General features: G+C 46.0%; 1 pseudogene; it reads right to left on the bottom strand.

The window, feature by feature from the left end:
* Positions 1-1,584: 1,584 nt before the first annotated feature.
* On the bottom strand, positions 1,585-4,442 carry LOC122150356 (annotated as a pseudogene).
* Between the last annotated feature and the right edge of the window lie 8,231 nt (positions 4,443-12,673).

Below are 12,673 nucleotides of genomic sequence, written 5' to 3'. Positions count from 1 at the left end.
TCAAATTTTGAGTGTCCTCAACCTGATGGGCTCATCTTCTGGCACTATATTGGACAATGTTCCAGTGCTGCTTATAAAGTGGTCCAGTAATATATCAGACACTGATTCACTGCTATTCATAAGGTTTTCACTGGCCAATGGTTTGAGAAGTGGATGGCTTCTTCCTTCTTCCAAGTCTGTCTTATCCCAGAAGCTCTGCTGAAACCTGTCCACCATGGGTAACCTGGCTGGCATTTTGCAACACCGGTTGCTTAGCCTCCAGCCTCACAGCAACATGGAAGCCACTACAGGATGACAAACTGACAGACAATTCATCTCCCTTAGTTGTTCCTAACCCTTCTGTACCAGCCTACCTCAGGCAATGGCCTTAAAATAGAGCCACCCATAAGCAAAAAGCAGCCCCGGAGCTCCAGCCCACCTACCTTGGGCCCTGGCCTTAAAATACAGCCACTCCCAAGTGAGCTCTGCTGGAGAGTGCCTAAGGCATTTGACTGCTAACCAGAAGGCTGGTGGTTCAAACCCACCAGCCACTCCTCGGAAGATTGGGCAATCTACTTCCATAGTGATATTACCCCAGAAATCCCAGAAGAAGTCACTATGAGGTTTGTTTCTTTTTTTTTTCCAAAGCAAAAAGCAACCCCCAAGTCCCAGGACCAACCACCTTCCTTGGGCCCTGGTTTTAATATAGAGCTGCCCCCAAGTGAAAAGCAGCCCCCAAGCCCTGGTTATATATATATATATATATACATTTCAAATTCTCCTATTTTTGTTTTCTTTATCATCACTGGAAACACACCTCCCATTAATATATTTCTTTATGTCAATCACCTGAAGACACCTCTCCAATGTGCTTTTCTAAACAATTTAGATGATCAATTGGGGTTCCTAAACAGTAACAGGAAAATCATATTTTTATCAGTCCCTTTGTTTTTACATTTCCAAGAAAAATCCAGATATATTCAAGATTGTTGTTTTCTATCCAGATCCTTAGATTAGATAAGTAACATTCCAAATATCAGATCTCTTTAAAATATAGGGAACAATGTATCTAAGGGTATAGAAGATTCTAATATCAAATGAAATACAAAGGACATGATTAAAAAGGTTTGATTTCTATATAAAGTGTTCCAGGAAGATGAGGCAATCTATTTCCGTAGTGATACTGCCTCGGAAACCCAAGGAGGGGTCGCTATGAGTCGGGTCTGACTCAACGGCACATAACAACAACAACAACAACCTGTACTATATATACCAAACAAACAAACAAAGTCACTGCCCTCAAATTGGGTCTGACTCATAGCGACCCCTCCTTGGGTTTCCAAGGCGACGGAAGTAGATTGCCCAACCTTCCTTCCAAGGAGAGTTTGAACCGCCAGCCTTCTGGTTAGCAGTCAAATGCCTTAGGCACTGCACTACCAGAGCTCCCGTATTATGTATAATAAGCTAACAAAGTGTAGTTTCCACGTCATTTCAAGTGACTTATTTTCTCACATTTCAAATGAAATACTGATGGCCTGAAAACAAGTAAAACTGTCACAGGTGACAACACATGAGGGTCACACCATTAGCAAGTTTTTCCCGAAGCTATAAAATGTCACACGTTTATATTTTTCTTGTTTGTGATCCTCAAACGGGCAGCACTTTCGTTTCATCCACTTTACTCTTAGGTGCTATCCACCTGCCATGTGAGCACTGTACATCCTATCAATTGAAGGAGCCCTGCTTGGCACTGCATTTTGGGCAAAGACGCTGCCTGTCCATCACTCCCAATGAAGTGGATGTCATCCCTGACAGATTCAGTGAACTAAGAAGTACATTGAGCCTGACTGCCTGTTGTCGGCATGAAGGATGGTGTCAACCTCTGTGAGCCAAGGCTACGCAGGGCCACTTCCTCCATTGTGCTCCACAGCGCCAGGTCTTCGAAACAAGGATCACCTGCATGTTCTGCATTTATACTGAACCTCATCTTTCAATCCTTGTGGAATGATGGTCGGGTCAACACGAAGAGTTTCGGAGGTGAATTCTGCAACTCTGGATACTTCTCTGTAACCTTTGGAAACTGATATTCAGGGCAGATTACCTGATAAGCAAAATAAGCCTGTGCGGAACATATATGTCATTGGTGGGCAGCCCACAGAGGGCACCGTGGCCAGCCAGAGCTCCACGTGGGGCCCAGACCATCAGGGGTGCCACCTGAGAACGTTTCCAAAGTTGTCATAAATGGGAAATGTTGGCTAATGAGATAGTCGAAAAGTGAGGAGCAGGTGTATTTTATCAGAATATTTACATATCTCTGTGTAACGAATTTGAACAATTTCTCAAGGAAATAAATTAAATGAATGTTTAGATAATAAAATTACATAAATGTATTTTATTTTCCATTTCCCTTCAGACTGACTTTCTTTTAAGAAATTGACAGATATTGTTATGACTCACAATACAAACATGCTCATCAAGAAGTGGTGCTAATTTGCCCAGATAAAGCGCAGAAATCAGGAATGGATAGGAAAGAAGGACAAAGAGAAATGTAACCACAGGGAGGAAGTGGGAGTGGGAAGAGTGCCGTTTAGCTGTAGAGACTGCAGTCAATGTCACGAAACAAAACGTATGAACTATTGAATGGAAATCCAATTTACTCTGTAAACTTTCACCCAAATCACAATAAAAAGCTAATGGAAAAAAACTGTGCTATTGTTACTTCAATTATGTATGTATCTCTGAACATTGGAGTTGAACAATTCCACAAAGAAATAAAATGTACAATTTATACAATAACAGTAAGATTTTCCTTTTCATTTTGGGTATAAGCTCATATTCAGTTCTTGCTTCTGGACTCCATAAGAACGCACCAGCGGCACTATAATCACAAGACTCATGACATTTCCTGCTCAAAGAGAACCAAAACATGTCTTCAGATGCGGCACGCCCTTGTGCTTGTATCCTGCTCTTGGTAATCCCTCTAGATCCCTCAGGTTCCAGCAGCAGCTCCACTGAACTGTGAAGATGCAGCATCAAAGGGTGCAAAGTGAGTGGGCAGCTTCTTAAGTGTTGTCTCAGGATGAGAAACACATGGAAATCTGCAAAGGGCCCACAACAAACCCTGTACTACAAACGAATGGAACTTTTTCTGTTATCCTCATTATGTATGGACATAGATATTGTTCAATAATTTAATTATGACAAAATCATTGAAGAATTGTAAGAGCAAAAAACAGCAATGTTTTCAATTATAACAAGCTAGAGCTGAAAGATCCATCTAAAAATATAGTAATTTATTGTAGGATTTGTTTTCTGATCATTACATTTTCTTCTAGGACATTTTTTCATTTGCTAATTGGTAACTATAGCATTTATTATGAAACAAGCATCAGAATTGGAGTATGAGCCCTTTAAAGCAAAATTGGTGAAAATCTACTTTTGTTGTGGGTTTACATTGATTATTGAAACAACTAAGGAGCTCTGGTGGCATAGTGGATAAAGCATTTGACTGCTAACTAGAAGGCCAAGAGTTCAAACCCCCTAGCTGCTATATGGGAGGAAGATGAGGCAATCGACTTCCATAAAGATTGACAATCTTGGAAACTCAATGGGGGTCACTATGAGTCAGAATCAACTCAATGGCAGTGGCTTTGATGTTTTAGGTTTTTAAGTTCACTGACTCATTTTCTTTGGTGTAGAGTATGTAGAACACTCTATTTTGTAGAAAATGTGGTATGTGGTAAAAATCTTAGTACCTCATATCCATTAAAAATTTTATAATGCTGTTCATCTCATTTTGCTAAAATGGCCTACATCCCTTTTGTGTTCAATTGCTAATATCATAGTTGAATTTAAGAAGAAGTTACATTGTGGATAGCTAACACACGCACACATACACACACACACACAGCTCACATTCCATTGAAATACATGTCTAAATAGAGGCCAGGCACCACAGAGTATCAGTTTAGGGACCTCACAAGCTTTAATCCAGCCCTAATGATATTGTTTACAAATTGCACTAGCGGTATCACGTCATAAGCCACTACTTGCTGTAACTTCAGTTGCTACCCAACTCTCCATTTTAGCCTCTGGTTTGACAGCCTGGAGCCACTCACTGTAGCAACACTAGTACTGACTTCTGAATGAGGACGCACCAACACCCCAGGACCTCGGCACCAGTCTGGACCATGAAGGCCAACAAAGGTGGCTGAGCAGGTGGGTCTCAGGGCTGTCCAGTGCCAGCAAGAAGCGGCACCTTAGACACCCAACCCCAACCCCTGTCTGGGAGCTGGGTCCTTCTGAGCCCACCACCAGCGTGGTGGTGACGCCCACCTCCCTCGGCAGGTCCAGCGCCCCTGGCTGCAGCCCCGCCTGGGTGCAGCCCCAGCCGCACCTTCAGCATCTGCCTGGCTGAGCTGCCCACGCTGGGAGCCATTGCTCTGGCCTGGAGCCCCCAACATGGTGGCGCCCAGAAGCCAGGTGGCCACGGGCCTGCCTTCTGTCCTTCTTCATTTGTGTTGATTTCTGAATCTTCTGCTACACTGGCAGCTGCTCAGGGGAAGCACCTGGCATCAGCCGATGCATGAGTCTGTGGATCACCGAGGTGTGTCTGATGCTCTAATCATAAGATCAGGGGCAGCCGCAGCAAGCACAGCCCGGCTGCTGGAGCCCAGGGTTTGCCACTGAGGGGGGTGGTAACGTTGCTGAAGGAAGAAGATGCCAAGCAAAGACAGGCCAGGACCCCGCAGAGAGTGAGGAGCAGGAGTGCTGTGGCCTGTGTCCCAGCACCAGCAGTCCAGGGGGTCGAGGGTGTGGGGGAGGGCAAAGGAGCAGTACCACCAGGAATGGTGCCTTCAACAGAATCCAAACTCTGGGGTCCCAGAGACCAGGGTTCAGGTTCCAGCTCTGCCACACACTGCCTTGTGACTGCGAGCAGTCCCCGTGTTTCTCTGAGCCTCAGTTTTCTCACCTGTCAGACCCTACCTTGTTGAGTCACTGCAAAAATTAAAAGAGACCATCTGTATGAAGTGTCTGGAGGCAGGAGATGGTCAGAGGAAAGGGCTTCTTCTTTTTCTGTATCCCTGCGTTCTGCTGGTGAGGTGCAAAGGAAACCAACTCTGTTTAACTAACAAAACAAAGAATTTATTTGTCAGAGTACCAGACACTGCTGTTACTCACTTTCCGTTATCTCTTTCTTGCACGGTAAAATAATTTTGAGTAAGGTACATAGTTGCTCAGCTAAACGCTACATTAACCCCCACCCCAGCCGCTCTTGTAGGTTGGTATGAATTGGTGACTAAGTTTTGGACAGTGGGAGGTGATGAGAAGTGATATATACAACTTCTTAGTCATGCCCTTAAAGGCAAGTCACATATCTGCCCCTTCCCTCTTTCCTTCTGTCCTTCTGGCTGGAATAGGGATGTGCTGCTAGGAGGCAAAGCAGTTGTGTTGGACCATGAGGTAGAAGATGAGCCTTGAGGTTGCAGAAAAACATGGCAGAAGGAGCCTCATCTCTAATGACTTAGCAGAAGAAAAGCACCAAACCAGCTCAGATTTTTATTTTTTTAAAACAACTTTTTATTGTGATCTGGGTGAAAGTGTATAGAGAAAATTGGCTCTCCATTCGACAATTCATCCACGTTTTGTTTTTTGACTTTGATGGCGATCCCACAGTGTCACACACTCCTCACACTTCCTCTCTACACTTCCCTGTGTCCTTCTTCCCTGTCCCTTTCTGGATTCTGAGCTTCATCCCTGGGCAAATGTTGTCCTTTCGATCTTGTGTGGCTGGTTATTCTAATGAGTGCATGCTCCCCTGGTGTTATTGTTCACCTTATGGATCTATCATTTGGCTCAAAGTTGAGCCACAGGGGTGAGTTCGGTTTCAAGCCTGAGGTATGTCTAAGGGCTGTAGTCTCAGGGTTCAACCAGTCTCTCTCAGACCACTAAGCTTGCTCTTTTTTGTTTGTGATTTTGAGTTTTGTCCCACATTTTTCTCCCACTCTGCCTGGCACCTCCTGTTGCGATCCCCTTCAGAGCAGTCAGCGGTGGTATCCGGGCACCATCTAGTTCTTCTGATCTCAGGGCCGTGGAGGCTGAGCCCACTCAGTCTTTTAAGAGCAAGAGAATTGAACTTCTCTTTGTTTGGCCATTGCTAAACTTTGGGCTTTGTTACAGAAGCCAAGCCTATTAAAAAACAAAAAACAAAACAAAAACAAAAAAAAACGCATTGTCATCGAGTTGGATCCGACTCATAGAGACCCCTCCTTGGGTTCCTGAGGCAGTATCGCTACAGAAGGAGATTGCCCAAGCTCCTTGCATCCAAGGAGGAGCCAGACAATCAGGCTTCAGGAGGAGCAGGGATCAAGAGAGCACCAGGATTCGTAGTCAGGAGCAGATAGACAATGATCAAATTTTCCTGTCTTTGATCACTAGGAGCTCTTTTGATTGGCTCCATGTCCCTTTGACTTACCCACATTGTTTTGGTTTTTGTTCACTTCCTTCTTTTTGGCACAAGATGTTCCAGGCTCATCTTGTAATTTCCCTGTCCCAGCCCTGGAATCAACTATTTCAACAATGAATAGTAATTTAGTCATGATTTTATATTATTCTATATTATTCATAATAGAAATTTTAGTAATGTTAGTGGAGGATGATATTTAGAAACCAAGATCTGAGCGCTATGTGCTTCTTGCTACTAAGTTGCTACTGCTTCCAGGCCTTCCAGCAGATAGACCTAGGAAACGTCTGTGTACATAAACATACATGCATGCATGTGCACACCAAGCACACACACACACACAGAACCAAACCTGTGCCTGTCAAGTTGATTCCAACTCCGTGACCCCACCTGCTACAGAGTAGAATTGCCCCATAGAGTTTTCTTGGCTGTAATCTTTATGGAAGCAAATTGCCAGATCTTTCTTCCGTGGCACTGCTGGGTGGGTTTGAACCACCAACTTTTAGGTTGGTAGTTGAGTGCAAACTATTTGCGCCGCCCAGGGGTTATATAGATATATGCCTGGGGGAAGCTGGGATTGGATTCGGCTTCTTCTTGAAGACTAGAGGTGTGAGCTGAAGGGGCTAGATGTCAGGGCACCATCAAAGGAGGAGCCTGAAGGTACAAAACCTGGAAGCTTCTCCAGCACGAGTTTGGGGGTCCTACCCGACTAGGGACCTGACGCTCAGGCAGCTGGTCCCCAAGAGCATGCGGCTACCCTGAGCCCCTTCTCCAGACTTGAGTAGAACTATACCAACAACAGTACTTACTGACATTACTCCATGTGGCAGGCACTGTGCTGGGCCTTTAATCTATTACTGGTTTTTAATCACCGCAGCACTGTTAGGACGAAGCACCATTGTTGTCCCCATTTTGCACAGGAGGATCCTGGGCCTTAGAGAAGGGAAGGAGCCTGCCTAGGGTCACATGACAAACAGGAGGGAATTTGGTCCAGCCTCACTGTCCAGACCTTTTCAAAGTGGATCACAGTCTGACCACCTCCTGCCTCCTCCCTGCTGTCACCCTAATCCAAGCCACCATCATGGCTGGACAACTCCAGTGGCCATGTCGTTCCTGGAAACTGCAGCGACTTTTGAAAAGAACAACAAAACGGTAAAGCAATTGCCATCAAGTTGCTTCTGCCTCATGCCGTCGCCATGTGGGTCAGAGGAGAGCTGTGCTGCACAGGGCGGCCAATGGCTGATTTCTCAGAAGATCACCAGGTCTTTCTTCCCTGGTGCCTCTGGGTGGATCACAACCTGTAATATTTCTTTTGGTTAAAAGGCAAGTGCTTAACTGCTTCCACCACCCAGGGACTCAAAAAGACGCAGATGATGTCTGTCTCCTACTTGGCTCTGGAACAAACCTGTCCTCCTGGCCCAATCCTGACTCCTCAGCATTGACCAAGGGGAAAGGACCAGAGGCCACTGTCCTTGCCAGGGCCAACAAGACCTTACGGGGTCTTATCTGCACCCCATAGCGACCTCCTGGTCACTCCACAATGTCTTTACACTTTCTGTTCCTTCTGCCTGAAATACCCTTCCCAGATATGCTCACGGCTCCTCCCTCCTCCAGGGAGACCTCCGCTCATTGGTCCATCTGCCCTGATACCCAGGCAGGAGATGGTGGGGACTGGTTCTCAGCCCCACAACAGGTCGTGTCCAATCACTTTAGATCACGCTTGTTACCCTGCTTTACGAGTGTGCACTAAATTTATAGGGCGTAAAATCTACCTGGCACATACTTTTTGGGGAAAAAATCGATAGGTTATATACTATAATTGAAAAGAGAAAGGAAAAGAAATTAATGTTTAATAATTTAATATACGTAAAAAGCCAAAACCCACTGCAATCAAGTTGATTCTGACTCATAGCAACCCCCTTCAGACAGAGTATGACTGCTGTTTCCAAGGCTGTAAATCCTCATGGAAGCAAACTGCCTCAACCTCCTCCCACAGAGTGACTAGGGGGTTTGAACTGCCAGTCTTTTGATTAGCAACTGAATGCTTTAATGACTACGCCACCAACCAAAACCAAACCAAACTCACTGACATCGAGTCAGTTTCAACTCATTCCAACCCCTCCTTGGGTTTCTGAGGCAGTATCTCTACAGAAATAGATTGCCCAGTCTTCCTTCTGAGAAGTGGCTGGTGGGTTTGAACCACCAGCCTTCTAGTTAGCAGTCAAATGCCTTAGGCACTACGCCACCAGAGCTCCTTGAATGTACGTCTTCCATGTGTAAATGTTCTGCTAGCACCTGCACTGAGTTGTAAATGTGACGGTGGCCAAGCACCTGTGTGGTGCGTTGACTCAAACTCTGCAGAGGTGTGATCTCCTTCCTCTAGCAGTGAAGAGCGCTTACCGGAGACCCAGGCCAGCAAAAGTAGAAGCTTCCCTGCAGGGACACAGTCCTTCAGTTCCTGAAAATTCGTTGTTGTTGAGTCTCTTCCAACTCCTGGGGACCCCGTGTGTGCAGAGCAGAACTGCCTCACAGGGTTTTGAAGGCTGGACCTTTGGGGAGCAGGTCGCCAGCCAGACCTGTCTTCTGAGATGTCTCTGTGTTGCTTTTGAACCGCTAGCTTTGCAGCTAGCAGCTGAGTGCTTCACCGTGTCCCTCACTAACTCCTGAAAATTTAGCGAGGGATAAATCTGTGCACACAATACTTTGTGCTTAATTATAAAACCAGGTTTAGTTCTAGGCTCAAATGAAGTATGAACAGATGTCCGTGGGGACATTCTAGAGTTGTGTGAAGAAGGTCCGTCTCCATCTCCTTATCCCTCCATCTGCCTTGTGCACCACAGGGTGGCTGGTGTCCTTAATGGCCTGGTGTGCCCCTAATCAATGTGACAACCAGGAATTTTCAAGATGTCCGTTAGGGGACGCTACTGCCCCAGCCACAACAAGGAACCAGAGACCTACACAGGGCCCTTGTTTTATTTTTTTTCTCAGCACCCCCAAGACCTGACGTTGTGGTCTACCTTTCTCCGTTTGTTGCTTGCCTGTCTCTGGGGCTGGAATGTGAACTTCAGGAGGGCAAGATTTTGTTTCATTTGCTTATTCTTCCCTAATGCCTGGAACAGCGCCTGGCACACATGGGCTCCCAATGAGGAAGGAAATAAATGAATCAATAATGAATGGTGACCCTAAATTCCACCCCTAGGATTCTACATTAAAGTGTGCTCAGAGTCACCTCCAAGAGGACACGGGATTTACAGGGTAGCGTTCATCTCCTCCTTTTTAAGCCAATTTTGTACAACACTGAGATGTTTGAAGACGGTGACTGCCAACATCCCTTGGCACAAATAGTTAAGCGTTTGACTACTGGCCAAAGGTTGGTCATTTGAACCCATCAGAGGTGCCTCGGAAACAGGCCTGGAAATCTGCTTCTGACTGGTCTTTCCTCAAGTTGTATTTTCAGTAGGTCTTACAATCACAGTAGTAATTACTGGCGTTCATCAAGTGCTTACCACGCCCTGGGCGCTGTGCTGAGGGCTGCGTGAGGAAGGCCCTGTGTTAGCTGCTGTTGGTTTCCCCATTTTACAGATGGGGAAACTGGACTGGGTTTTGAAAGCAGGCACACGGAGTCCATAAGGAACAGTCTCTGGGTTACAGAGATCCCTGCTGCTACGCTTCTGGCAGCACAGGGTTATGGTAGAAAGAGCTCAGGGCTTGGAACCAGAAGACCTGGGCTAAGATGTTACCCTGCCACCAGCTGCTGTGTGACACTGGGGAGGCAGCTGCGTAACATCAGGTTCCTCACACAAGAAGTGAAGTGGTTTGAACCAGTCAAAAAGCTAACTTGACCTGAGGTCATATTAATAGACACTTTGCATCTACTTCAAGGAAGACAGAGTTCAGCTGTGCCCTGAGCCAGCCAGCCTGGTCCAGGTGTGCCCAGGTTGGCCTGGAGCAGGCTCAGAGGCGAACATCCCGATGGAGGAAATGGGGCCCTCTAGTGGGAGGAAAGGCCTAGAGAGGGAAGACCAGTGTGGGTATTGGGGTTGTTGTTGTTGTTGTGTGCCGTCGAGTCAAATCCGACTCATAGCGACCCCTCCTTGGGTTTCCGAGGCAGTATCACTACGGAAGTAGGATTGCCCAACCTTCCTTCCGAGGAATGGCTGGTGGATGGGGTGACTATATTCTCCTCTCTGAAGAGTCCTCAGAGGGAGGAGAGTGTTGTGGGTTTTCAGTGCGTGGCGCCAAGGCTGACTGGCATTGTTACCCAATGGTCAGAGTCCGGGATGAAAGTCAAGGTTCATACGGCAGAGACCAGAAAGGAAAGGGTTTGCAGAGTGACCTCTGCCTTAGGTTAGGAGACAGAAAGGTGTAATTTCACCCAAGAAGGGGTCAAAACTCAGGCACAGAAGAAGGAAGGACTTTCTAGAAGTCAGTGGTGTCTAGATACAAAATAGGCTGCCCTGGCAGAGGAGAGAGCTCTGGGTGAGCTGACGTCAGTCGCAAAGTTGTCCAGGGAGCTTCAAGAAGGCAAGTCCTTTCCAACACCAAGATGTTGGGTAGATAGTCCCTAAGATCCCTTCAGCCTCTTCCCTCCCACTGTGCCCTGAAACTTGTCTCAAGACACTTTCCTCAGGGACAACGTGGAAGAAGCTGCCATGGCTGATTCCACCAACCCCTCTCAAGCCAGGCCTGCCTGGATAGTTTTAGCTCTCCCCAAAGAAAACTAACTTTTACCCATCAGTGTAAGCTGGCAAGGAGCTCTGGGTGTAGTGCCTAAGGCATTTGACCCAGAAGGCTGGCAGTTCAAACCCACCAGCCACTCCTTGGAAGGAAGATTGGGCAATCTACTTCCGTAGTGATACCACCTCAGAAACCCAAGGAGGGGTTGCTATGAGTCGAAATTGCTCGACATGAGTGAGTTTGTTTTTTTTTTAAGCCAGCAAAATCTTTATCTAATAAAGTCAACAAGCCAGGCATTGGGTTTGGCATGTAGTCAACAGGAATCCTCCATCTCCCAGAAGAGGACAAAGAAGGGACTGATTCCAGGGGGCATATCCAGGTCACATCATACCAAGATGGTTTCAAGGGTTGGATGAGGTTGTCAGGAGGAAGGTTGCCAGATAAAATACTGAAGGCCCAGTTAAATGTGAATCTCCCATAAACGCAAATACTTTTTTAGTATAAGTGTGTCCCACAGTCCATTTGGGACATAAAACCAGACCAGTACCTGTCAAGTTGATTGCTGCTTATGGTGCCTCCACGTGTGTCAGGGCAGAACTGTGCTTCACAGACTGGTTTTTAAAAAATTGATCACCAAGCCTTTCTTCTGAGGTGCTTTTGGGGGACTCGAACCTCTGACCTTTTGTGCCTTTTGTACCACCCAGGGACATACACACACAAAAAGTATATCTATGTCTATATATATATTTGTTGTTTAGCTGAAATTCAAGTTCAACTGGGTCTTCTGTATTTTTCTTTGCAAAATCTGGCAAACTTCTAGGCTGTGCATAAACGTGGGGAACTTCTGGGGGCTGACTGTATCTTTAAAATGAGTGAAGTCACATGGGAGGAAGACTTCCTGAAGCCTTCACATGATATAATTGACATCTGAAAGGTTTGCACTAAAAGCAACTGACGCTCAGATGGCAGCCACTGAGGAGGCATCACGGTTTAGAAGCTACACAGAAATGGAGTTTTAGCCTTTTGGAAAATGTCTTGGGCTTTTTGTTACTGAAGAAGTTTGGCTGTAATTCCTCTCTGAGGAGCCCCCTCCAAGGACTTTATCAAAAGTAAGCTTCAGGCATAGGGGCATTTATCCCAGTGCTAACACGTCTAAGTTAACGCCAATAGCACTAACAGTGACGCTGCCACTTCTGTGGCCCTACTCTCCTTCTCCCTTAGTCCTCACAGTTCTAAGCCTCACGGTAACCCTCAAAGCCTGAGAGTAAACCAGGTATCCAATATTGTAGGAGGAGTTGAGTTGCTGGCCTAATCACTAGATAGAAAGAACATTAGGCAGTTTTGGAAAATAATTATTATTAAGCCTTAACATAGATGCCCACCACCACCACCACCACTGCTTTCCTGTCATCAAAGAGCAAACTAGATTCCCTGTTAAATTAAAGCAAAGAGTTTTCCTGAAGGAATAGAGTGATCCCGAACGGGCAGCACTTAGTGAGGATTCACCAAAATGCTCCTGTGAGAGGAATGTTTCATGAGCTTTAAGTACAGAAA

The sequence above is a fragment of the Orycteropus afer genome, unplaced genomic scaffold (genome assembly GCF_000298275.1).
Source record: "Orycteropus afer afer isolate SDZICR_OR568_19922 unplaced genomic scaffold, OryAfe1.0 scaffold00127, whole genome shotgun sequence".
Lineage (NCBI taxonomy): Eukaryota > Metazoa > Chordata > Mammalia > Tubulidentata > Orycteropodidae > Orycteropus > Orycteropus afer.
Note: the sequence above shows the minus strand (reverse complement) of the source record. Positions and strands in the feature narration are given on the sequence as shown.